The sequence below is a fragment of the Poecile atricapillus genome, chromosome 4 (genome assembly GCF_030490865.1).
Source record: "Poecile atricapillus isolate bPoeAtr1 chromosome 4, bPoeAtr1.hap1, whole genome shotgun sequence".
In the NCBI taxonomy this organism is placed as follows: Eukaryota; Metazoa; Chordata; class Aves; order Passeriformes; family Paridae; genus Poecile; species Poecile atricapillus.
Genome location: NC_081252.1, coordinates 59,323,355 through 59,350,906, shown reverse-complemented (window position 1 = coordinate 59,350,906; position 27,552 = coordinate 59,323,355).

Below are 27,552 nucleotides of genomic sequence, written 5' to 3'. Positions count from 1 at the left end.
GGCTCCCCAAATGCCTAGACTAACAAAGTAACAATTTTCCCACAAGGCTTCTCAATTTCATTTCTCCATTACTTACAAATTATTCTTCAAGACTTCAGAAAGTGACCAGTAATTTCAGATAATGTCAATTCTAATCAAAAAGCACTGTGATCCTATCATCCAAGAAAAATGTAGTTCTCTCCATGACAGTACTATCAAAGGTATGTTATTACTGGCTTAATAGTTTCATAAAAGACTAATGAGTAGACTAATAAAAAGTTATACAGAAACAGACACAACAAATAGAACTCACTGCACACTTAATTTCCAGCTAAGGTCAACTGTTTTACAAAATTGTTCTAAAGGAAAAAGGCAGTACTAGAATATTACTTGTAGAACATTCAACATAAAATTCAGAGGGAGAATAAATGATACGAAGAATGAAGACAAAGACACGCTATGTATAAAATAGATTAGTTACGATGGATGCTAACAAAGTAACTGTCAATCAAATCATTGTGAAGTTCCCAAAGAATACAGAAAAGATGATGTTATATACTTATATAAAAACCAAGTGTAACATTTTCCCAGCAAACCAAAGCAAGGAATGCTGATTGGTATAAAGACAGAGTACCAACTCTCTGCCTCCAGAGGACTGTCTGATAAAAGCCTCTGCCTGGGCTCATTAAAACAGCTTTATCACATCTCACAACTGAAGTCAAACAGTTTAATTTATTAACATCCACAGACCAGCTATCACAGAACTCTCCTGGAGCTACAAGCTTAAAAAAACATATCCCTAAACCATCAGGCTATAAAGATGAATTTGGGAAAGACAGATAATAAATTGTCTATGGTCATTTGTATGCAAGTGCCATTCTAATGGTGATTTTAATCAGGCAGCGGACAAAAGTTAAATGGTTTTTGAGCATGTACACCAAAAAGCATAACCAGAAAAGCTTAAGCTGGTATAAAAGTTAAAATACATGACATCCTCTTGATTAAAGCCTCCTAGATATATCAGCCTCGAAAAATGAGAGAGGAATGAGCATACCCTATTTTATCATTATAATAGCATTTAGTAAAGACACTCATAAAAGCGGAGGCACATCTTATCAAGTGTGAGATGGTACAGCACTGATAAAAATAATCTGAATAAGAAGTGCTTGAAACTTCAAAAGCTTTGCTATTGCCTGTGACATTGACTTTTCATGTTAAAAAATTGTTTAAAGTAACTGTCTTCAGTTTTTATTTATGGAAGAGAGAAGTAAGTTCATGCTACATATCAAATGTTCTAGAGATAAAATATTCTTAGAAAATATAGAGTTCATAAAAGGGTCACTGACAGTGTTTTCTTTCTGAAGATCCAAATGCAATAAATAGCTGTAAAGCAGTGCAAGTTAAAGCTGTGCTTCTTTATTTATTTGGAATATCTGTTCAGATCATAAAAGAGATGAGTTCTGGAGGCCCTTGAGAATCCATGCAGCTTTCCATCAAGCTTCCCATAGAGCTGCAGGAAAGTTGATGGTTGTTATTTCTTGCAATACAATGATTCCTACCTCAGCCCAAATTCTTGAGAACTGATTGATACAAATAGTTTTGCACTACAAGGGCAAAACTTACTCCCAGCACAAACTGGGAGCAGCTGATCTCATCTGCATGGAAGCAGTAACCTGCAGAGCTCTTGTAGGATGACAGGAATTACCTTCAATGGGGCAAGCTGGAATCTCTCCTTTGTGATAGGCTGGTAAGCAGAAATCTTTACCCTACTTTTAATTTTCCAACTCCAAGCACTGTAGGCTGTAAGCTTCCAACAAGTTTGAAAGTTAGAAGATAAAAAGCAACACTCAAAAACTAGTTACCATTTTTAAATGATAATTTAGAACCCATCACTTCCAGAGAAATTATCTATCTAGTTAAAACAGAATGGAGAAAAACTATTTAGGTGACAACTGGGAAGTTGTCTGGGAAGTCTGCCGCCGCTGAACATATTAAATCACAGGTTGAGGACAGGTGGAATGCTGTCATGGAAGGGACAGCAGTTCAGACTTGAAACTATAAACAAGACAAAAATCTAAGACATACCAAAGAAAGTTTTTGTTCTGTTCAGTACTATAAAATCTTGGCTATGGATTTCATCGGTTTTGGGTACCAGGCTTTAAATGTAAGATTTACTTTATGACTAGGAAACAGTTTTTATCAGGAAAGATAAATTCTGGACTAGATTAACCAGCAATGTCATAAAGCACCCAGTAGTCATGAATTATAAGTACATTGAGAAAAAAGCCATCTAAACCAGAATATGAATATTTGATCCTGTGTTGGAGAATCAGGAGAAATAGGAAGACTTCTCAACCTGTCCAAAATATTTTTTCTATGATTCCATGGGTTTTTATTGCTTTTATCTCAAAAGTACAAAAGAAATACAGTGTAATAAAATTTTTGAGCTGGATTTTGTATCAGGCTTTTGCCCTGAGCAGGCTGTATGGATTACACACAGTTGTGCGCAGTCAGCCTGGTTAGTCACTGTCTGCCTAGCATTCAGAGACAAATATAAACATGTAATCTTGACTGTGTATATGTCTATTTATTTTGTCCTCAGCCAGAAAAGTCACAGCACTGCCAGTGGTTGGATTTTTTTCTTATAATAAAAGTTTCTCAAATGAAGATATTACACAAAAATCTCAGCATTCCTTGAGGAAGTCTTGTTTTCCAGAAAGCAAATAATTAACTGACTCTTAAAAGTTGCAGATCTGGTGATTTGGATTAGAAATACTGTCCATTATTTTGAATAGGTAAACAGGCTCTCTTTTGATATCTCTATTTGCTTCTCATATTCGCATATTCTTACATTAGCATTACAAGGGGTACTGTCTATATTGTTGGGTATCCTCTACAGCCACAGTTTTGGCTTATGGAATTATGGAATACACAGGAAGGGACAAAGGCTTTGTTTCTTCCCTTCTCTGTAAGAAGTTTCAGAATCTGAAGGACAAAAGTCTACTGTTCAAACACTTATGAGTACATGCCTTTCTTAAGTCTAACAGGATGATCCTCAGTTACAACACTGCACTGCACTGCTGCAAGATCAGGCTTTCAGTCATAATGAAACAGACACTGATGGATCCAGAATTAATTGTTGCATTAATTGTTTAAGTGCAAGGTCTATTTAATCAATACACACCCTTCTTGGAACACAAAACATTCTGTGTTATCATAACAAGAAACTACCTAATCAACTGTGTTCACTGTTGTATACTCATTTATTCTAACACTACACCTGCAGAATGGAAGGTATACCATCTCCACAGTCAGCATTGTGAGTTGCCACCTACCAAATAGTAGTTTGATAATGCCATCAACTTTTTCTTGTTCATTTTCATGGAGGAATTAGTCACTTAACTGACAGCATTTCTGTACATATTCTTTGTGAAAAGGCTTACATGAAAACACAATATTAATGCTTTGGGTTCTTGAAAGGAAAAGAAAAATACACCCAAAAAAAAGCCTACTTTCTTCTGAATTCTTTAATTGAAAAAGACCTAACAGATTGTCAGCCTAGCAGTAGTTTAAGTGCTGTTGATTAAAGTGACTGCTGATAAAATACTGCTTAATAAAACATTAGAAATTTACTGACATCTTTTAGATAGCTTTACTATCTAAACAGGTCAAAATATTCTTACTTTTGCATTTCGAAGTATAGGCAGTTGTTTTTAAACTGTGGCAAAGTAAAACATACAGCTAAATTATGAGTAGAAATTTGGTTTTTTTAGTACAACATGGTATTTTAGCTGAACACCTCCCATCTCTCAGGAATAAAAAAAGTTACTGATTCTCAACAAGTCCAGGGTGGCTCAAATACTTTTGATACAGGAAGAGATCTTTATAAGTCTGTATTAAAACACAGAATTGTTTTATTCAATTTTAGTATCAGAAAATTAGCTGAATGCAAACAAAAGGTGTAGCTGACACAACTATTTTCATGAGTAAAAATAACGTCTAAATACTGTTCAACCATGCAAGTTAAGCAATTAAGCAAGGTATATAAGTCTGTCTAATTTTAGATCCTACTAGTTCATATTTTTAGTAGATTTAGGGTACTGGGAGAAACTTGAAAGCCAGTGTGTCATGTAAAGAACTGTGTCACTACACCCTCAGCCATGTCTGTTTCCTCTTCATTTTAATCTCCACTTGCTGTTTTTCCTCCAGTCTATCAGAATTCTGTTTTATAAAACATGCATTAGAGACCAGCAGTTCCACTGGATGCATCACCTACTCTCCTCTCCTTTGACTGACAATCAACCAACCAAGAAAGAAGCATGTAACCTAAAAATAACATCCCTCTGAGGAAAAAGATTATGCAAAAAAGGTCAGAAAGTGCTCATTTAGCTGAGGGATTCACATGTGCTTCCAAGTGACAAATAGGCAGAAGCAGGAGCCATTGCTTGAGAGAATCAGAGGTGTCAGTCTCCTGCAAAGAGGTTCGTCGTCATCATCTTGTAAAAGAAGGCAGAAAGGGCAGCACCTATCACACCCATCCTGATCTCTGATCTCCTCTTTCCCATCTACCAGGCAGAGAAGGCTGGAAGCAAAAGCTTTGAAGCAAACAACGTAGTGAGTAGATAGATCCTAGACACAGAGGTACTTCTGTCATTTACCCAGTTCTGGAAGGTAGGCTGGGAAGATAATGCACAATGTGGCATGTTCAAATTAAAAAAACAGAAACTGGGGAACCCCTCTTCATCACCACCACAAAGATCAAAGGATGATGCAGTACATAAAGTAGACCTAGTTACTGAAACAATAGCATGAAATTCTCTGCATTTTAATCATACTGCACATCCTCACAATTTGCTTATCTATTTTATTTAATATTTTTTTCTTAGACATCTTGAATTTGGTAGACCAGCTGTGCAGAAATCAGGGCAGCACCTAAGTGTGTGTGTCAATTACAGCACCTTTTCAAAAATAACAATAAATTTTAATGTATACTTGTTTCAGTTACCAGCAGGTGCATGCTGCCACAACACCGATGCAATACCCCAAAAAAATAGTCTAGATTTATCTTTCTTTACTGATAGCATTACAACAGGTGACACTTTCTATAATGTCACATCAGAAAACACAATAACCTCAAATGTCCATAAATCAACATGGAAAATAATATACAGAATAGAAAAAGTGAATCAGAAGATATGCAGTATACAATTCACTTACTGAGCACTGGAATAAAAGTCAACAGTCAAAATGATTACCAGGATATCCCCTGGTAAAAAACAGCTACACTGTCAAAACTCAAGACCTATGGTGATCTGAGGAAACACCTATCACACTGCTATCAGCCCACAATGAAGCAAAACATGAATCTATGGTTGCATATTTTTGATATAAAACTGTTATGTTGCTTCAGTGGACTATTCTTTAAGGATTTTTTCTCCTACTGATTTTAAGATAAACAGGATTCAATTATCTCTGTCTAAAGGTAACAGAACAGCATATCCCAGAGTCCACCTGCTCAGATACCACTAAAGCTACACACATAAAAGACATTTCTTGGTCGTCGTCCTCTCCTTTCTTTTAACTTTCAGGTAGAGACTGTAATCCCACAGTGTATTTTTCATTCTCCCAACAATCCTGTGCACTGGGGAAACCTCGTGCACACAGACAGGGATGCTCCTGCCAGTAATGGTGCTGTATGTGTGTGTGCTGGGGCTTTCCCTGATCCCTCCCAGTGCCTGGACAGGGAAGGAGCACCTGCTGCTGCAAAATGCCAAGGAGTGGTTGGTGCAACATGCTTTGGCACGCTCTGAAAAAAACAATCTCACAAAGGGTCAATCTTTCTCAAGTGTTCCTTGAAATTACAAGCTGCTATTCTCATTTAAAAAAAAAAAAAGTGCATTACAGTAGTACTGGTCCACGTATTTTGAAAATGTGATTATATATTGTAAATTTATGGTGCTTAGCATGTACACATACATCTCTACATATTATAAAATCCCAGACCTCAATGTTCAGATGCAATAACGCTTGAATCTGACAGATGTTATATAGTGCGACTTTCAAAAGATCATCATTTCAAGTTGCATCATGTACCCATGTTAAATTACTTCTTAAAAATCAATTTTTTCTTCTCTTCTTCAATTTTCTGCAAGTATTTTGGATAGGTCTTTTCGTCATATAATGGCGAATAATGTAATTTGGCACAGAGTTGTTTTTCAATGTGTTCTTATTAAAACATGCATCGTAATACCACTGAAATTTCTAAGTCAAATAACTACATTTAATTTTAAAAATCCTTATTTATTGCAATTATTCCCACTGGTATCAAAGGGTTTAGGAATAGTCACAATAATCAAATTACTTACTGTGATAACATGCTATTCTGGTTGTTGCCATTAAGAAGAATCAGACCCACCATCACACTTTATGGCTACTGGTTACCTTTCTAATAAATCCTAAGTGTTCCTTTTGGATTATTAACAGAATTTGATTCAAAACATAAGAATAAGATTTTCTCTACTGAAGCTTAATAACTACAGCAATATTTTTAATATATATTCTCCCTGGAGATACAGTGAGGTAACTGAAAATTGTGTGAACAAGAAAAGTTTATCAGTAAAATTGGGGGGCTTTTTACCTGTTAATAAAATAGCAAACCCTTCCTGACTGCATGATATAGATCAACCACCTTGAAGTCTATGTCTTAGGACATTCAGAGTTAGAATAATTCTTTTTTTGCTGTTACCACTTAGCAACTTTGTGGCATATGGGTATAGTGTGCTGTGCAGTGCTAGGCATTTACCTGTGCTTGGGGATTATGCATTATCTGGTGAAAAATACCTGGTAGACAAACAAAGATATTATCTCCTACAATAAAATCCAAACATTTAAATGCATCGTTTTTCTGAATAGGGCAAAATATCTATATTTTTAAATGCTCTGTTATCATGCCTTCCACCTGTAGTTCCTTTCTCCAGTGGACACATAAGCATCTATGGCTTTCATACCACTGTTTGTGCTACTGCAATATAAATTATAAATGTACAACAGGGGATTGCAATGATGAAGTGTATCTCTAAAGAAGTTTGTTTTATAGGTGAAAAAGAATATAAAAGAGAAACACTATATTTCTTTTCAGACCTCTGACAGAGAGTGCCTTTTAATACCATATTAAGTCTCTGCTGGGCTGCCAGAAATAAAACACAGTATGAGCTCAGATATACAACTTTTATTCTGTATTTGGGTTTATTCTTAGATGCGAATAGATTCAATATATTTTCAACCCAATCACATATTTTAAACTGCTGCCAGTTTATTGCTGTCTACAGATCTCCCAAACCATAGAAATAAATCTAGAGCCTCTCTGCTGCTGCATGCATGAAGGTGATAACACAGAAATTATCTCTCATTGTAAAAATTGAAAATTATGAGAAAAAAAGAATCAAACCATGATCTATATGATCCTAAGACTCCTGTAATACAACTACAAACTAATAATTAAGAACATCACAGAATAATTGGATTCCATGTTTTCCATAGTTCCACAGGCTCCAAAACACATATATTCTATACACTTTCACTCCTCTTCCACATTCTGCCGGGTGTACTCAGTGAGAAACCCAGGCCAAACAATACTTAGCAATAAAAACAATAGAAAGCAAAGCCCTTGCCAGAAAAGCCAGGATTCTGAAAGGACAACTACTATCAAAAAAACGAATGTCTATGTCAAACTGTTGTCCATTTACTTTTGGTGCAGCCACACATTACAGTTCAGGCCAAACTATTACAGAGACAAAGCATCCCATTAACCACCTCCACCTGCACTGCCACACTGTTCTCCAAATAATGAAGGTTTTGTATCTACACTTCTTATGTCCCAGAATAGGCTCAAGCCTATTAATTGAAGCGTGTGCTAATAAGGAAAGAAATCCTACTTGGTTCAGACTGTGTCAACTACAACTACTGAAATACATATTTGTGTCCTTGACTTCCAATACCACAAACATTTGCTAATGTTTTCTCTCTCATCTCAAATAGGCGTAATGGCCTCTGCTCATAGGAGACAATAAATGGCCAGCATTGTTTGGCAAGGAAGAGCTCAAATACAATCTATTTTGGCAGCAGAAAGAAAGAAAGGACACATAGAATTGGGGAGGGGGATGGGGAGAAGACAGTAGGACAGCCTGGCAGGAATGCACATATCTATGAAACAGGGAAGCAATCAGGCGTTGTATTTTTAGATACTTTCTTTTCCAAGCGCCAAAGATTCCGAATAAATCACAATGGCAAACTGAGAGGCTGAGATGGGATAGATTACAGCTGAATGCTGCACAGATCAAATATTCAGCTCCAACCCAAAGCAGAAGTCCTAAGTGCTTATCTGAAACACAGTAAAAGCTTTCCATGACACACACCAGCTACTTCTTTGATGGCTACACTTACTGCTAGATACCATATCTGCTTCTATATATTTTAAAACATCTAAAAACACCTGGAAAGCGTAAGTTCTCTAAGTAAGTATACCTGAAACTTGTCCAGATGTTCAGTTATTTATATATCAACTCTCCGAGCATAGACAGACAGAACAATGAATAAGGAAGCCGTCTTTTGTGAAAATTTATATTTACAAGACATAAAGTTTATATTGGTGGAAAGGCAAGGTATTTTCAGCATTCATGGCAAATATGCAACAGAATTTTGCATATAATTACTTCTTTACACTCACTGAGCAGAGGAACTGGAAATGGAGGCAGAACTCCAATTTTATACAGAGGCTTATGCCCCAGTTAGTTCTCTGAAATGTCAATTATTTCCTCCACCCTGCAGAATTAGAACTTATATTTTACACTGAAAATATTTATGTCTCCTTGCATGTCCATTATGTATATACATCCTTTATTAGATGACAAGTCCATTTAATTTATTCCTTCCCTTGTGTACTTGCAGATTTCACAGAAAAAGCAATGTGTTTGGAAGCAGCACTTACAGCACAGTCCAGACAAGATGATCCAGTACTCTGACCATCAAAATCTTTGAAGTGTCCAGTGGTGAAGAGTGTTTGGAGACAGCAGATCATTATTAAAAACAGTGACACTGACTCTTGACTGACCACACGTTCTTCGGATGGAGCTCCCAAACAAACCAAAGCTTTCACACTGATATGAATATTGGTGCAAATCACTTGGAAAGTCACTGCCTGCTTTTCATCGTGTCAGATGAATCCCAGCTGCGATATAAAGAAATTGGTCCAATGCATACCACTAACATGTAATAGATTGTGTCTCAATGTGTGAGATACAAAATCTGTTTCCTCCTTTCCTTTCCCACCTCATCTTTTTTTTTCCTGTAATTGTTTTCCAGTATATTTTTTATCACTTTCTTACTTTTCCTTAGCATCCATTTTCCTAAATTCCTATTTTCAGCTCATTCAATATGTAACTTTTTGTCCTTTTAGCCCTATTTCCTTTGTCTTCTAAGAATGCCCCAAGCAACAAGAGCAAGTCATTCATTAAAAGCAAAAGTGAGCACTAGTGCACAAGGATCTCTCAGAGGCATGGCAGAGAATATTTAACTCTAAGTAAACTTAAAGTTGGATAAACAGTGCTTAATAATACTGTTTGGTCCACTGTAGTCCCTCTGCCCACAATACAGAAATGACAGCCTTTCTCCTAACATAAATAATTTGCTACTGCTGTGTCTAAAAACTGAAAATCTTCAAAACTTGTCATAAATGACACCATGGCTTCCAAAAATATTTCTCTTTTTTAAATAAGCATGGTCATACTGGTCAGCACAATGCCCATTCTGAATTCATCACACCCTAAAGCAAAGCAACCAGTTGCTGTGATAATGTCTTATTCATATTAGTATTCCCAACAGCTTAAATTTGTCCTAGATATTGAACCCACAGGACATTTTGTGATTAAACTTGTTCTTACCCACACAAACTTTTACTGATAATCTCCCTCTGCTCTTCTCATTTTGCCAAGACGCTGCACGCCTTCACCCAGCAGCAGATGAGTTTTGGCTATCACTAGCACAAATGCAGCTTTCTGATAGATAAGACATTGATAAAGACAATTTCATGAGGCAGAGGGATGAAACAGTTCATCCTTACAATGGCTCAGTATTCCACAGAGGACACATTCTCGTTCTTCAACAACTCTCAGTGGTGCTTCAATTGACACTAATTTGAATACCCTTGAATCAGAAGATGCCCTGCAAGGTGCAAGACTAAATGTAAGGAGAAGATCAGCTTAAGGCAGTCTCTACCTGTTAAAAGGCAAAAAATGTTGCCTTCTTCATTAATATCATTATTCAAATTGCCTGTGCATTATTTGGGCTTTATTTTACTTGAAAAATGAAATGGAGGAACAGTTGCACTTTTGTTGGTTTCATTTTCTGACTCTCATGCACTAACATCAAATCCCGGTAACAACTCTACTGCAGGCATTACCGTTTAAAAATGACTAACGTTTGAAGCTATGATTCTATTTGTAGAGAATTAATGAGAAAAAATCCACCTTCCTAGTTAAAAATGCAACAGACAGGTACATTCAGAAATGCTGATGGCACTGAAAATGAGCTGAACATTTAACATCCCTGGAGGGAGACAGCTAGAGAAGAGAAGAGAAAGGTGTAAAGGAAAGTTTAGATGAAAAAGGGCCAAAACTGTGGGAAGATGAAAACAAATGGACTCTCTCACATAAGAAGAAAGCCCAGAGGAGCGAAGATAGACACTTGTTAGCTTCACATCACATCATATCAAACTGGTGATGATATGTCAGTTGAGTAATGTGTGTCATTCTCCAAAAGAAAGGAGGTATTTCCTTTTAGCTCTGTCATTTTTATCTTTCTGTATTCTTTTTCTGGCATAAAAACTTATTTTGGAGAAATGTTTTTCCCACAGTAAGTCGTGTTTCAGTCAGATTTTGCTTGGTATTCCAAAAGAGTGCAAAAGTGTATGTTACTTCCTCTCACCATTACAAGTTTAAAGTGAATTAAAGCTGTTATTAATTTTTAAAAGCTACTATGCATGAATATCAAGAATCAAAACAGAAAACACATCTAATATACAGCTCAACTGAAGGTAATTTCCATAAAAACATCATCTGGGTATTTCCTATTACTTGCATGACATGGATTCAGATCATATTTCTCCAATTTTTGTAGACACTTCCCTGCTACTGCAAACTATACCTGTAAGAAAAAACATTAAGCTTTACTCTCTTTATGCTTCAATGCCTACATTAATGATCCATAAATCAAATAATTCCTCAACAGCAGCTGTGCAAATCCACTGAGCCTAAATCATGACCTCAGTTTTGTCTAGCCTGAACAGTTTTGCATGGTGGTTGCACAGGTAGCCAAGAGCCTGCTCGGTATTTGTCACTGATGATGTATGTGTTATGGAAAATAGTGTGACTTTCAGACCTCTAAAACACTACAGCTGGAAGGCTGACAGCGGTATGTGGAGGGAAAAACCTAAATTATAACTTGGGGGGGTTGGATCTGAAAAGTAGTGAGAAGTATCACAGTACCACTTTAATGGCCATATCCCTTGTAGGATAATATAAGGACTACACATTTTTTCCCAAAACCTCAGTTAACTGCAAAGATGGACTTACAATTGAGCTGATAGCACAGTCAAATACAAAAGTTCCCTATCTCCAACGCAATGATCTGGTATTCTACATGAACGGCTACACATTCTAAAACACTTAAAAAGCTGGGACAGTAAGGAAAAAGAAAAACCAGGTACAATCCAGCAGAGAACACATGGTTGTGAACCTCCTCTAGCAAGCAGAAGATGCACTCTGAAGCATAAGAAATCAAGCAAATGATAGGATTGCACTGTGTCTTTCAAACAACTTGTTGGTAAGGCTCCTATTCTACACTGGCATCACAGTTTATGAGAAATATAGCTGCACAGCAAGAAATATTTCTCTAAGAAAATAAGTTTCCCCTGTTTTTGACTGCCTGATTTGCAAAGTTTTTCATTAACTATCCAACTATCCTCTGCTTATCCAGCTGGCTTGAGCTGAACACCTTTCTTGGCAACATCCTCTTAAACACACTGCACCCAAAAAGCTTCATTTTTAAATAACTGGGGAAAAAATAGGAGTCACAATCCCTGTGGAGGACAGCAAGGCATGCTTTTCCTCCCTAAAATGCAAGTTATCCTTCAGTCTTTCTCAAGTGAATGTGTAACTGCAGTTTGAGGTACAGAGAAAAGAAAGGCACCAAACAGCCTCTGGCTTACCAGAAGAAGCTGGTGTCCATCACATAGTTTCTACTTGGGCATCAGAGAGGTACAGAGGAGCCCAAAGCAGGCAGATGTAAGGGGGCCTGACTAAAATTATCTCCTGGGAGTTGGTAACTATAGAGGATGTGCCCTGGAGGTTCATTCCCAGCCCCAAGTCATTTCAGCAAAGGCAAAAGTACCAGTTAGGTCAGAGCAGGCATCTTACGGCAGGATGCGCGAAGCCCTGGACGCTTCTGAGCCCGAGACCCCAGGCATAAAGCGTTTGCTTACTGTCCCCATAGACACACACATATTTGCCCACGACTGCACGGCTGCGTTCGCCCCTCTCAAGCGGACAGGCAGCTCCCCCCTCCGCGCCCCACGCCAAGTTGCCAGACTTGCTGCCCAAAGGAGAAGGGACGAAACCCCAGATTAATTCAGAGAAGCAACCTCGCGTCCCCGCGCTGCTCGCGTCCTACCGCCTGTGGAGCTGGCCTCCTCCAGCTGCGCCGAGATGCTCTCCACTCTCCTCACGTCCATGCTGCGAGGCGGGAGGCGCCCGGAGCAGCGGCGGGAAAGCGCGGCAGCACCGCCGCGCCGGGGCCGCGGGAGCCGGAGCGGGGCCGGCAGCGGGTGCGGCGGGGCGGAGCGGGAGCGGGATGGGAGCGAGAGCGGGGCTGGGAGCGGCGGAGCGGAGCGGGATGGGAGCGGGAGCGGGGCTGGGAGCGGCGGAGCGGAGCGGGATGGGAGCGGGAGCGGGGCTGGGAGCGGCGGAGCGGAGCGGGATGGGAGCGGGAGCGCGGCCCCGCCTCGGCGGCGGCGCCTCCCCCGCCACCCGCGCGGCGCGGGGCGGGCTCGGCGCGGGGCTCCGGGGCGCTCGCCCGCGGGGCCGGGGCCGCGACCCCTTCCCTGCCGGGACAGGGAGGTTTGGGCTCGCTTGCCCGCCCCGCTGAGCTCCCCCGGGGCCGCTGCCGCCGCGGCTCGGGAGCGCCCGGCCCCGAGCCGGAGTCCGGCACGGCAGGGCCCGCTCCGCTGTGCGGCCGCGCTCAGGTGGTGCCCGCAGCACCTGTTAGCCGCAGGCTGCCCGGGACACGGAGCCCCGCCGAGCACAGGGGAGCTCCCATGGCAGCTCCGCCCCACGAACACCTCTGTCAGGCTGGGAGCACTCCCTAAGCCCCAGGGTATACTTTGGAAGGGATTGCAAAGGGCATTTTTAAGACACCTTCGTGACACCTCTATTTTATCAGTGCCTGCTATGACACGTGACATACCATTGGAAAATGCTTCAATAATGATAGTTCTCCTAGTTCAATTTTACACAGTTAATTTTTCAGTCTTTACCATTTCGACTATCCCCGCATGAATAATAACATGTTGCAGAAATCCCAGTTCTTCTTCTCATTGTGTTCAGCCCAAAAAAATTACAGTAATTTTTTTCCAAGGGTTTTCAAGGGTTATAGGCTTAGCTACCTAATGCCTTATTTTTGACATCTTATTTCATATTATCCATTGAACCTTGTATTATTAAGATTCCTATGAGCTGAAAGATAAGGGAGTAATTCCTATGCCACATTGCCAACTCATGCTTTAGGAGGGGGCTTATATCTCCTTTTATTTCACGGGACAAACTTATGTCTGCTTCAACCCCAAAATCATGGAGTGATTGAAGTCTTGAATGGATAGAGACACCACAGTGTAGTATAAAGCTTGCCCAGAACAACATGATGTTGAGTGGCTTTTACCATGTGTTCTTTTTTGATAAAAGAGGTTTAGGTAAGACTGTGGAGAGACAGGATTCAGAGTACAGTATTTGTCACATAACCCTCAAAATATTTCCCGTCTATAAGGTGAATCCTTAAGTAGCCAGGATATGTCTCTTCTTATCAAAGAAATTCAAAGTACTAAGAACAGAGATCAGGTTTTTATCTCATTTATAAGAATTTGACCTTACTTTGAAGCTAACTTTACAAAAAATTTTAATTTATCACAATTCAGAGCGAGCCCATGTCATTACATATATACAGTTTTCAGAGTGAGACTATTCAGATTAAGCATTGTCACTTCACTTTGCTCTACACCAACATTGTATCAGAACTCTGTGACTTACAAAAAAACTCTAAATATATGGGAGCAGCTGGTCATAACAGATTGAACTAAGGCAGGAATGGTAGTAATACATCAAGAATCCCTATACATTCATCTTGTGTCTTAGAATGAATTACAGGTATACAGCACAACATGAAACAGAAGTGCCAGAAGTGCCTTCCAGGTTTTTACAGAAAAGGTGGTGTGTGTCAACTAAAAGATGAATTGTGTCTGAGGCAAAGAAAAAAGAAAGTGGCACAAATAAACAGAACTGTCTCCATAAATCTGCATGTATCTCTCAATCTCATCTGCTTCATTTTTATGTTTGCTCTCCTTGTTTCCATCCACTTGCTCTTTGTCTCCTGTTCTTCTTGAGGGGCCTGGCTCCAAGTAATTTCCTCTGCATACTCTTTCCTTTTTATTCTCTTGAGTTTTAAATATTTCTCTTAAAAAAATCTTGTGTTATTTTGATGTTCTATGTAAAACAGAATGTGCATGTCAAAATGTGGCATTTTTCCAAATTTGCTTTAAAGGGCAAATTCTTTATTGTTTACCAAACCTGATTAAGTTTCCTCCAATTAGCATGTCAAGCCCATGTATCTGCTCTATATAACATCCAGTAAAAATTGACATGAACTGTGATTTCATCCCTTCTATATAATTACATTTCAACCTATAATTGTATTTCTACAAATATAGAGTTTCATACTAGTTTCTACTCTTCAAAATACATAACAACTTCCTTTCTTCCTCATTTATTTCAAATATTTCTTTTGGAGATAAATACTAATAATACCTTGATTTTGTATTTAGTGCTACATGTATAGCTGAAGATTTTTTCCAGTCCCTTGTGATAAAATTTTAAGTTCTTCTTCTTGAAGTAGTTGATGAAGTTTCTATCTAATTTTTAAATTAGAATCTGAATCAGCATATTCCAGTTTGTCTCAAATGTAAACTAATTGGGAAGACTTAACATAATTATGATTTAGTGTGTCCAAATTAAGCTCAGATTTCCACATCTGTTTAAAAGATGTAAAACATAAAATTAAGTGTTAAATCATGATGCTAAAATAATGAACAAGGAAGCATTTACTTCCAAAAGAGAAAATCAAATAATTGGTGAGTGAAAAATAACCAACAGGATTTCTAGTGGTAACATGTTCCTAATAGAGAGGACTTGGTTTTTTTCTGCCTCTGTGTGATTGAGAAAAGGCTCAGACCCAGAAAATGTACAGCTTTACCCAAATATTCAGTCCTTTTATTCTGTTCTGCTCCCTCACTGGTCTTGGGACATCTGCAAAGGTTAACACAGTAGTTTAGTTACCCGAATTGTACTAGCACTACGGAACTGGATAATATGTAATTAAAAATTTGAATAGAACAAATATAAGCCACAAAATATCCAACACCTCTGTGTCACTTTCTAGGCCTCCAGAGAAGCCATTTATTTTGGCAGTGCTTCCTCTGCTAGAGAATGGCTCTCCAGGTAACAGCTTTCTTGATACCCAGAAAAATAAATCATTAGGTTATACTTTGTGACTGCATGTCACTCACAATTTTTTTCACAAGGAAAAAAGAAACCCAACAGTTAAATCAGTTTGTCACTTACTTCTAGGAAAAATATTCTTCCTTCTCCAAAAAGTAATAAAAGTTCATTTTGCTATTTTTTATTCAGAAATGAGAAAGAAACTGTTCTTCAGTCTATGATACATTTTAAGAGTATTTTTGTTCTCAGAAGGGTATTTTATTTAGTTTTGAGTCGTTTAGTGTAAAAACGTATCCTAAAAAAAAATTATGTGTATTCTGTATCACAAAACATGAACAGTAATTTGGCACAACTCAAATATTTCGTGTCTGTGATAAAGTAGTAGACGAAAATGAGAAGCCTGTGACACCTGTGGGATGCTCTGCTGTGGGGTGTGCACTGGGTGTCAGTGCCAAGCTGTTGCTGCTGGTGGGGCTGCAGGCTGGCCTCTGTGACTGGGGCTGTGCCAGACAGCTGCTTCCAGACAATTCCCCAGCACATCCACCACAACTGAGCCCATCAGCCAACTCAGTGGCACCTCAAGGGAAATGAATTTAAGGAAGGGCACAAAATGCTGAGGAAGGGGGAATGAGAGAGGCAGTGCCAAGGTAAGAGGAAAGGGGAGGTGCTCCATGGTGAAGCCCTCCCAAAGGAACTGAGGCTCGTGGAGGGCCCGTGCTGGAGGACGTACACCGTGAAAGATCCTGCTGCTGGATAAACCCAGGCCAGAAGAGAGGAAACAAGAATGAAAGAGCAGGTCTTGAAAGGAGTGTTCACTACCTGCAGTGTGAACACAGAAGGGAAAGAAGTGACGAGTAAATTTGAGGTTGGACAGGGGGAGAAAGTGCTTTTCTGATTAGATGCCCAAGTCAGTAATTAAAGTTGTCGATAAATTAAGCTAAACTCTCCAAGTCTGTTTTGGCCAAGACAGTAACTGCTGAATGATTTTTCTCTATTTGTTTTGAGCCACAAGTTCTTGTGATTTTCTCTCCTGTCTCACTAGGTGTGGGGGCAAGCATGCAGATACTTGGCTTAGCAGGGGTTGACCCAGCACAGGGCATATATGGGAAAATTCAAAATACACAATGAAACTGTAGGTATAGGAAAGGTGGCACTGAGTACTAATGAAATGTGCTATGTGGAGCTTCAATATTCAAGATTTCCTACTATCACAGTCTAGTTTTAGAGAGCATTAGTGCTCTCAGAAAGAGTAATCTTGAATATGCTGATTTTTTTTGCCTATTAAACCTTAACAAGGACAATTCTTCAAAGGAACATTGTGCACCGTGTATCCTCATCCTTATACAGAAATAAATATCAAGCAACAATGAAGGCCAGCCCTTGAACTTGTCAAAAACTGGCTTTTATTATTGCTAGAACTTGTTACTAAATAGGTAAAAAAAGATGAGAGCCTCCTTTCCTTGAAATTTAATTATTTTTTTTTTTATAATAACATTTTGTAGTAAGTTCTGTGAGGATTGGAAGCAATTTGATTTACTGTAAAAGAGTAACACATCAGAATCCATATGTGGTAGAAAAAAAAAGAAGATAAAAACATTATTTAGCAACATTATAAAATAAGATCAAAACATTACTTATTCCAATTTTAATATTATCTCCATATGTCAGTCAAGATATGGATTAATTTCTTTGTTGGGGCGTTTAAAAAAAAACTCAGGGAAGTAGGGGATCACCCTTCATTCAGTGTCAGTGACCTTTCTGTTCCTTCAGAACTAAGATCCACCTTTTTTTCCCCTCTGTTTTTCTACTGTTGCAGCTTTCTTTGCTGGTTTCACTTCAGTGTGATGCAGGTGATGGGAGTGGCTTCATTGCTAAATGCCAGTGTTTAGACATATGAGATTTGATTTGTGAAACTGTTGTGGTTTTATATTTCATTTCAACTGTGATTCATGGTTTATAATAGCCACACTGCAGATATTTTAGAAGAAATTCATTACAAACTAAGGCAAGGTTATATTTAAAAAAAAACCACATGTAATATTCAAGACGACTTTGATGTGCTGCTTGAAGACTTCCTAGGCATAATCCATATCATTTAATCTAAATTGTTGTAGAATTGTTTGTTGTTATTAGGCTGTCACTAAAGTTATCTCATTAGAAAACCTGAGTCAAGGTTTTATATTTCCATCAACTTTACATTAAAAAATAGCTCTGTAGTTTTTAAGAATAGAAGAATATTAGGAGCAAATTCATGTGCTGCTGAAATGTAGCCAACTTCAGAAGACACAGCTGAAAAACAATGCATTAGACAAATGAAGATTGAAGAAAAATTTGGGGTAATTACACTGCATGTAACCTGTGTTCTTTTGGGGGAAATCTACAGTGTTTTATATAAAATAGATCATAGGCTTTACAATCGAATGTGAAATACCTGCTTAGTGATCTGTCCTAGGCTCAGAAGAGACAGAAAAAAGAAAAACCTAGACAAAAAATAGCAACAAAAGCCCCTGAGCTGACCCTGGTGTAGAAAACTGCCCAGACTAAGCCAGTTTATGGCAGAATGATTTCTCAACACTTTTTCTGGCAGTTTACATTCAGCTGTACGTTGGCTTCCTATGGCTTTTCGTCCTCCATTCTCATCAGGTAATTCTGCACTCTGCTCCAGTAAATCCTTCTCCCCCTCCACTTCTCTGTCTCCCTTCCATTTCCTTTTCCCTCTCCTATTTACCTCACACATTGTTTCTCATGAAAAAACTAAGTAACAGCAGAAAGGATAATGGCTTTTATGTTCAGCTAGTGAGATCAGAGAGCAGTAGTGCTCTGTATAGCCAACGACAGGATCTAACTGAATACAGTTTTTCATATTTTCCATTTTTAAATCCACATCCACAGAGTTTCCAGATGATAGGGCTTTAAGAACAAAAGTGCAGGGAATCTTAGCTAACTCAAAAGGCTCTCCGTAGAATATCAAGCAATAATTAATAACACAAAATTTTAAAATTTCAGAATATTTTAAAACATTTTGTTCCTATGATATTTTCTCTAGATTTATGGCACTGATGATCCATTGGTGGATATATGGAAAGATAGTAATCTCATTTATTGTTAGTGAATCTAAATATAGAGATAAAGGCCAAATTCTTTCTTTAATGGCAACGATATTCTTTTTTGAATGAGCCCAGTCTATATGGGGAGACCAAAAGAGATCGTTCATCCTCATATAAAAAGGTCTAGGAGGGATATGGTTGCTATATAAATACATCAGACAGGTAAAAAAAAGTGAAAGAATAAAAAAGCTCTTTCAGCTAAATGCCAATGCAGGAGGCAGAACAAATTGTATAATCTATAAATTTAGGTTGTATTTTTAATGAAAGTTGCTAAGCATTAAAGGATTCAAGTACTGGAATGCCCTTCCAAAATGAATGGGAGGAAAGGCAAAATAAATGTTTTAAGGCAAAGCTTGATAGCTCTGATCGGATGCCTGTGATAACAGAGAGGTCTATGAATATAAATCATATATATATGATTTCCTTTCGTTAACAAGTAAAACTCTTGAATAGAAGACCAAATTCATAATACAGCATGAGTCACAGGAAAAGAGCTACAATGCTTATGCAGAGATTACATAACACAACATATATAATAATAAGAGCCTCTACAGTCTACATTTATCCCTGTATATAATATTATGAAAACTTGCAAGACATGATAGAAGTCTTTCACATTTAAATGGTTGCCCCAAGGAAGATAGTAATTAATTGTTCTCCATGGCTAATGGCAGTGCTGCAGAAGAAGGACACAGGTAGCAGCAATGAAGTAGTCATTAGGGTAAATTTAGGGTAAAATTTCTGACCTCCAAGGTAGGCAAATATTAGGACAGCTTTCTGAAGAGGTCAGTGGAATATTCATCATGAAAGTGTTTATTTTAGCTGCTTTATAGATGACTACTGAAGACAGTCTGAAGCTTTTGATCCTGTCACAGAACATTACTATAAATCTTGAGGTATATTCTCTCCATATATATCCTTATGGCTGTATGATTAAAAGAATAGTATTGAGAGGGGCCAGCAATGCCCCTCCTTTCTCAGCTCTCTATCCCCATTTCTCCTACAGAACTAGTGCTTCTTGATTGTGCAGGTTTTATTCTATGAAACAGAGATGTATTTCCTGATTATTTTCTAAGATGCTTAGTTTCTTAATTTGCATACCTGAGTATTCTGTTGTCATGGAAATCTCTTCTCTGAAGCCCTTGAAGACCAGCTCTCTTGCTTCAATTCTGTTTCAAATTTTCTGCATCAACTAATTTTAATTCTTACTCCAAGTTTTCCACATATTGTCATCACATCTAAATGGCACAGTACTAAAATTCTTTGGGTCAAAATCTTATCCATAAGAATGCAAGCTTCACTTCAAACAAGTGTACTAAATCTAGTACAAAGGCATTTTTTGACTCATTTTATTTGTTGGCTGTTTTTAATTCTTTCAGTGAAGGACTACCCACATTGATAGATGTTTAGCAGTTCAACCAACAATAAAGAAATTATTAACAAAGTATATAGCTGTAATTAAATTCAAATAGAGTTGTTTGAATAATCTCAGTACAAATTACTTGTCTACACCTGTCTTCTTACATTGGTGGAGGGAGTTTTAAAATCTGTCCTGAAAGGTGAAATACTTGATTAATGACAAGGATTCATTGCATCAGCTTTCCTTCCAAGTAAAAACTAGACTACCAGTCTCTTACTTTTCATCAAAAATATATTCAGCCAAAATATATTCAGATGCCTTCACTGATCAAAGATAAAAATATTGAAGAGATTCATGAAGGTCAGGTTAGGACATTCATGGTTAATAATTACTTCATTCCACTTAAAAAAAATACTTTGTTTTCCTATAGGAAATAGGCAGTTGTATGAAGAATCTGGCCACCAAACTAGCAAGCTTTAGTTTCAGGAGGGATTTTAGAAGATAATTCATGCCAAGTTCATCAAATCATCAATGGAAGTTTTACATCTAAAAGAAACAGTCTCTGAGCACCAGAGAAAGGTGTTTTTGCAGCCTAATGTTCAAGAAGCTGCTGAAGTTAACCTTAGAGCCAATGACCTAAGTCAGCTGAGGGCAGACACACATCCTGGATGAAAGATGCAGGAATATATTCCTACCTTACTGTCCAGTTGTTTCAGCAGTTAGCTCACACAATGTCATCTTGATTTTCAGCCAAATGGCATTTATTTGTGTCACGGCTCCTGCCAAAAGAGAACAATGTAATCTTCTTTCCTCTGGATTTGGAGACGCAGATATAAAGCAGTTTGTTATCTTCATGCTGAAGCAGAACCTGTTCACTTATTTTTTTCTGCAGCCTCCCATATGTGCATACAACTTGATTAATTAATGACTGAAGTAGAGTATAAAGTAGTGTCACTCATCATATTTTTATTTATTATTAAATCTATAGGGCAGACTTTGGTCTCTTAACTTCTGTCATAAGCTTTCATATCCACCTTATTTCATCCACTAAACTAGGCTAAAAGCCAGAATTATCTCTCTTAATTACTTTGTTCCTTTGCTGTAGAATTCTAATTGCTGCAGATGAGGTCAGTACAATGGTAATAGATAATTAATTTTGTTTTCATAATTTAAAAAAAAAGTTCAGTATGGCGAAATTTCACTCAAGATTGTGAGTCTGTATGTTCTGAAATTGGAGCTATTATGCAGCACACTAGTAAGTCAGTATAAATTGTTCTATTTATGAAGTTTTACTTCTTAGTCTTCCCATTTTAAACACTTTACTCCTCCATTACACGTACTTTACTGGCTGCCATCAGTTTGCTCACCCTGTAGTGTCAAATTCTTACTCATCCCTTCTGGCTTTCAATAATTATATATTGATTAATATAATAATAATAATAATTATACATTGTTTCTTATCTTGGCTTGGATCTTAAAACTAAAAAGTTAAATTCTCAAATATGCTATTCCTGCCCTAATGTGTTTATTTATAAATTAATGCTGAATGTCAAATAACTAATATGAATGTTACAAATTTAGCAGTAAGCATTGCCATTCTGAACATACAAAAATATGCGGTTATTACCTCCTTTCTCTCAAAAAATGTGTGGCAGTGTCTGAAATATGTTAAGCTTGAAACTTACTTTTTTTTTTCCACTTGGACATCCTTATTGCACAAAGAAATCATATTTTCATACTTTCATGCTCTTCTCAACAACTGTAACAAACAGTAACCTCCATTTTGAATAAGTAAATACAAAATTGATCTGATAATAAAGATGTTTCTGGAAAAGAGTATTATGACCTCTATGATATTGTTTTTGAGAATACTAACTGTGGCACTGCTTTCTGCTTCTGAGATATGAGAAATTAAGTTCATTAGCATCTATGAATCTTTACATTTCCACAAAATGTGGAAAAGAGAAGCAATTACCGGGTCACAGTCTAGATTGTTATGCATGGGAGTCCTGGTTATTCTTCCTACAATGTTGAGCTGACTGAATTGCGTGTACAAGGTACAGTTATAGGTGGTGCTGAAGAAAATCAATTTATTTCCAAGAGTTAGCTTGGAAGATTCAGTAAATGTAAACTTCCCTCACTGTGTCTTGTTTTGGGAGGTCTCTACAAAGAAGGCTCATAGGTCTTATTCTCTATCAGTTTTGCAACTAGGATCAGCTCCCCAACTCCAGATTCACTATTATTTTGCTGTAAGAGTCACACGTGATCCTAAATCACCGGTTTCTCCTAAACACTTAGGAGTCCTTTGCTCTTGGAAATACCAAGGCTTGATGATCTCAGACTCACACCACTTCATATGAGGTCTTTCTTTACAGTGATCACACAGAATAAGCACATCTTCATTTTCCTACATGAGAAAATCGGGGTTGGGCAGAATATTATGCAGCAGTGTGATTGTTTTTCTGCAACACAATTCCCATTTAATTATTATAGGAGCAGATTTGTACAATAAATGATTCATTGAGTCAGTTGAGTGACTAATTACTTTCAGCCTAGGCTAGTTTCAGCAAGATAAAGGCATATATAGACTGAAGTAATGCAAAGGAGCAAGAACAATAATTCCCAGACATGACAGAGAGCCTGCTAGGAGCAAGGGTCGTGAAACCAGGAGACCATAGGAAAACTTAGGAAACCAGAGCAAGGAATGGACCGCAGCAATTTTCCAATTCATTGAAATCATGTTTAAAGGTTATGTGATCAATCTAATTAACTAGTCAGAATTATCAAAGAAGAATTAATTCTTTGTCCTTTGTACAGGTAGTACAAAAGCAAACAGCCTTTGCTACTGACAGCTTTCCAACTTTTCTGTGCTGTATCCCAGCTTTAAAGGGAAGCCTACTGTGGAAACAGAATCCCTGCTTTCAGCTTCAGACTGTCTGTGATTCTCTTCCTTCCCAATAAGGTTAAAACACTCTGGAAATCATGTCAGGCTTCGTTTTCAGCGGAACCAGCAAGAAAACCCATACATTCAGGGTGAAGAGGGAGTATGGATGACCATATATATATATATATATATATATATATATATATATATATATACCAAGTGGTTCTTCTAGCAGGACTTGATCCATGCACCTAGGGCTATCCTAGGTTATAGTGGAAATATTATCTGGTTCATTAGCATAAAAGTTAATGTGCGTTAACTTTGTGGTATTCTTTTCTCATTTGAGCCTGAAGGCACATGATTAGTCATCACATTTCCTTGTCACATAAAGTACCTCAGTTCTGTCACAAAAGTAACAACCAGTCTCTAGAAAAAGCAAGTATATGTCCATAACACAGGCTTTGGGACTTCTTCTGAGTACCACCCAACAATACATGTTTTAGGAATGATAGTGATACAAAGAAAACACTGCCACTCACTTGTTAGGGATGACCTGATCTAAATTACCTACTGTATATGACATTTTTTTCTTTAAATGGAGAGAGGTTATGACTGAATGATTGAATCAGAAATTAAATTACTGGTTTGTGTTCTTTAAAATTTGTTAGAACATTTTGTCTCCTCAATCCTATTTTAACAGAAGAAACAGAAGGACAGATTACAGAATAAATAACTTTTTAAATGGCATATTGCATAAATTTAATACTGGTAGGGCACAAACTGACAAAAAAAAATGGAATCAGAAATGGAGATGGGAAGCTGCTACTATGGCTATGGAAAGTAAGGTCAGAAAAGGGGGAGCAAATTGATTCCGCAAAGTCAAAGGTCTATGCAGCAAATGCTGCCCAGCACTGTGCCAAATTCTAGAAGAGCAAAGATTAGATGTGGAGATCAGGACAAGCACCAGGCAACAGAATTGCACAAGGCATAAATTTAGTTAGTAAACAACCTTTATAAACAATGGCAACCTGTGTATTAGGTTTGAAAATCTGGCAAGTTGGTGGTAAACTAGCAACTAGGCTCTCTGGTCCATCTTCCAGGACTTATCCTCCTGTGGACTACCTGGCGAAGACAAAAAGGGTGTCTGGACACATGAATGTATGTGTGGACACATGATGTAAGGACAGAATTTATCAGCAAACCAGTAGAGGAGCAGCCCAAGAGCTCATTCTGGCTACACAGCACCACAGCTTTTAAAGTCACAAAACTACTTCTAAATATATTCCTACTGTGGGATATCTCAGCTGGGCTGTTAGAATCTTTCTGCATGGCATCACACTGTACCATTCAGAGCTCAAACTACCATTTCTTGTATTCTCATTACTAAACCACTAGAAAACAAGTGCTACAATGATCAGAAGTAAAGTAAGAGTTCTTGGATATGTGCAAACTCCTACTTAACTTAGATACCTAACAAGAGAGACAATAGTTTTTGTTATTTATTCCAAAACAATAAATTTATAAGACACATAATTGTAAGACTATGTTTTATAAACTGATGTTATCAAGAGTTCCTGATGTTTTGTTCTTTAACCTTTGTTATGTATTACAATATCCTAAAATATATATATTAGAATTTGATGTTTAATTTTCACCTGGAAGTAACAGCCTTGGTATTGTTATGATAGCTGACTGATAGTTATGAAACTGCCAAGAACAGTAAGGAATGACAGAATATGCTGGAAGGCTTTTTTTGTTGTTGTTTGGATTTTTTTACTCACATTCAGGAACATATTCTCAGTAGACTGTGATTACAACAGAGGAAACACAGAGCATCATCTGCCATAGTAATGTCATTAGATTAAAGTCACCAAACCTGAAAATCACAGAGAAAATGGTCTAGACTAGACAATGATAAAAATACAATGGTTGAAAAGAAGTGTATTTCCTATTATCGTTCTCTGAACCTCAAACACTAATAAGGTAGCTAGTATCAATTCCAAACTTCTTACCTGAGTAGCAAATAATGTATGAGCTTTCTCATTCAGGAAACTTTCAGTCCTTCAAATGCTTCCAAACAGTGGATGACATTCATCTGCTAATTAGCCTTCATCCAATGCCCAGCTTTAACCAAATATTTCATAATTCAAATGTATCTTAGGTGGCAGATGGTGGCTGTGTTTCACTAATAAATAAAAAGTGTCAGGTACCTGGATTCATGACCGTAAGAAACAATCTAAAAAAATTAGAAGGAACTCTAGCTCACAGTATTCCATCTCCAAAAGACTGCAGTGTTTCAAAAATGTATGAGACAGACAACAGATCTTAAAAAATAGCATGAAACTTATTATTTGTTGTTTAGCAAGATTGTCAAACATGAAAGCACAGGTGTCAGAATACTGCTTGAGGGGGAAGTTTTGATGCAGCCTCCTGAAGGGAAGACCTAATAGTGTCCATCAATTACTGAGCCAGAGATCCACAATGCACTTTCCAGTCAGTGCAGAGAAGGCAATATGAACTCTGAAAAATTACTTTATGCTAAGAGCAGATTCAGTATGTGTTTGAGCTATGCCTCTGTGCCACAGAAACATGCAGCATAAGCTAAGTCAATGAAAATAAATCACTATCCAGTAACAAAAATCTTCATTACCATCATATCTGATTATGTTCTGAGAGTTAAAAAATAACCAGAAAAAAACCCGTAAGTTCAATATAAAAGATTTCCTTTTAAAAAGCATTTTTCTATGTGAAAAATTCTCTTAATAGCTCTAATAAAAATACAGGTGTTATTTTTTTTATACTATGAAAGACATTCAGTGAAACTTGCTATCTTCATATTAATCTTACAAGCCCCAAGATTAACTACAACTGTTTCTTAAAAATGATGCATTCAGATTCTTTTTTTTTTGCCTCAAGTTGTATGGAGCTGTCACTGAAAAGGAAACAAGAAAACCCCTTTGGTTTCAGTACTCAAATGCTGTTTTAGGCATTTTACATAGTACTAAGAAAAAGCAGCATAGATATTAATCTCAATTCAGTTTCAGTCACAGGTAATGTGTTGCCATAACTGCCTGCAATGTGCTGATTCAAACTTGGAATATCATTATAATTGTGCATTATCATGTATTTTTGAGGAAATTGAATTCTGGAAGAGGTGTAAAAGTTTAACAACCCATGAAGTCACATATACATTAACACATAGCAGAGAATGCAGTAAAATCTTCATTTATGTCAGATGTATCAGTAATAGATATTGAAATTACAAGTAATTTTAGGTCTAAATGCATTGGGAAATTACATCTCCGAAACAGTAATATCCAAATCACCAAAATCATTGGTTTTTTCCCCCTGAATATTACTTTTTACCTGCATTACTATCAAAATATTTTTTATTAATGCACCAAAAGTAAACAGATACCTTGCTTATATTTGCACATCTTGCTAATTAAGTCCTCTGACTAACAAAATTATAATCTTACAGTGCTACAGTTTCAATCTGAACTCATTTACTAATTACTATAGTGAACCCTGACAAACCACACCTGCTGTGTTTCCTTATTTGTGAAATGAATTTGATTCGCGTGCATGCAGAAAAACACTTACAAATTCTTATTGGAACATTCCTGTTGGATGTTTTTGAATATTTAGAGAGCAACATGAGACAAAAAAAAAAAGCTTGTTAGGCTTCTGGAGTACAGCACAGAGGATATGTCACAAAACAACAGCAAGGCAAAGCCAGATATACTGTTTCCAAATAAATTGCTTTTAACACTGTTTTGTTGTTCAAATCATGCAATAAGAACCAATTATTTGTTTCATGTTTATGAGAGCAGAAGTCCTTCTGCTTCAAGTAGATGAACTGGTTTGCCTAAATTCTGTAAGTTTTGACTCATTATTGAGAAAAAAAACCAAACCAACAGAATGAGGCCATTTTTACTTTTAGTACTCTGGTTCAGGCCAAACAAAAAGAAAATGAATGAAATAAATTTCTCATACAGAAAATACATCTTGAATGGGAAACATGATCCAGCTGCTTATAACCATGGAGAAAATTTTAAGGCATTTCTATTAACTTGAATGTTTTTTGAAGTAACCAGAAGATAATGCAAAAACCCATCATATCTATGTATTCATTTATTCTGTCCTTGGAGAAAGAATACTTAATTTTTGTTATATCTCAAGGAAAAATAATTTCCCAGAGGGACTCTAAGGTGTAAATGGAAAATTCCACTTCCAAGGTGCTTTGAACTGTGGTGAGAAGGCGTGGAAATTCTGAATGGTTGCAGTGGGATTGATTCTGTTCCTGCATATCAGTACACAGGAGTGAGGTCAAAAATAAACAGCACAGACTGATGACTCTGTCACAGTATAGAACACTGTTCCATAAAGGAAAATTGGAATAAAAGG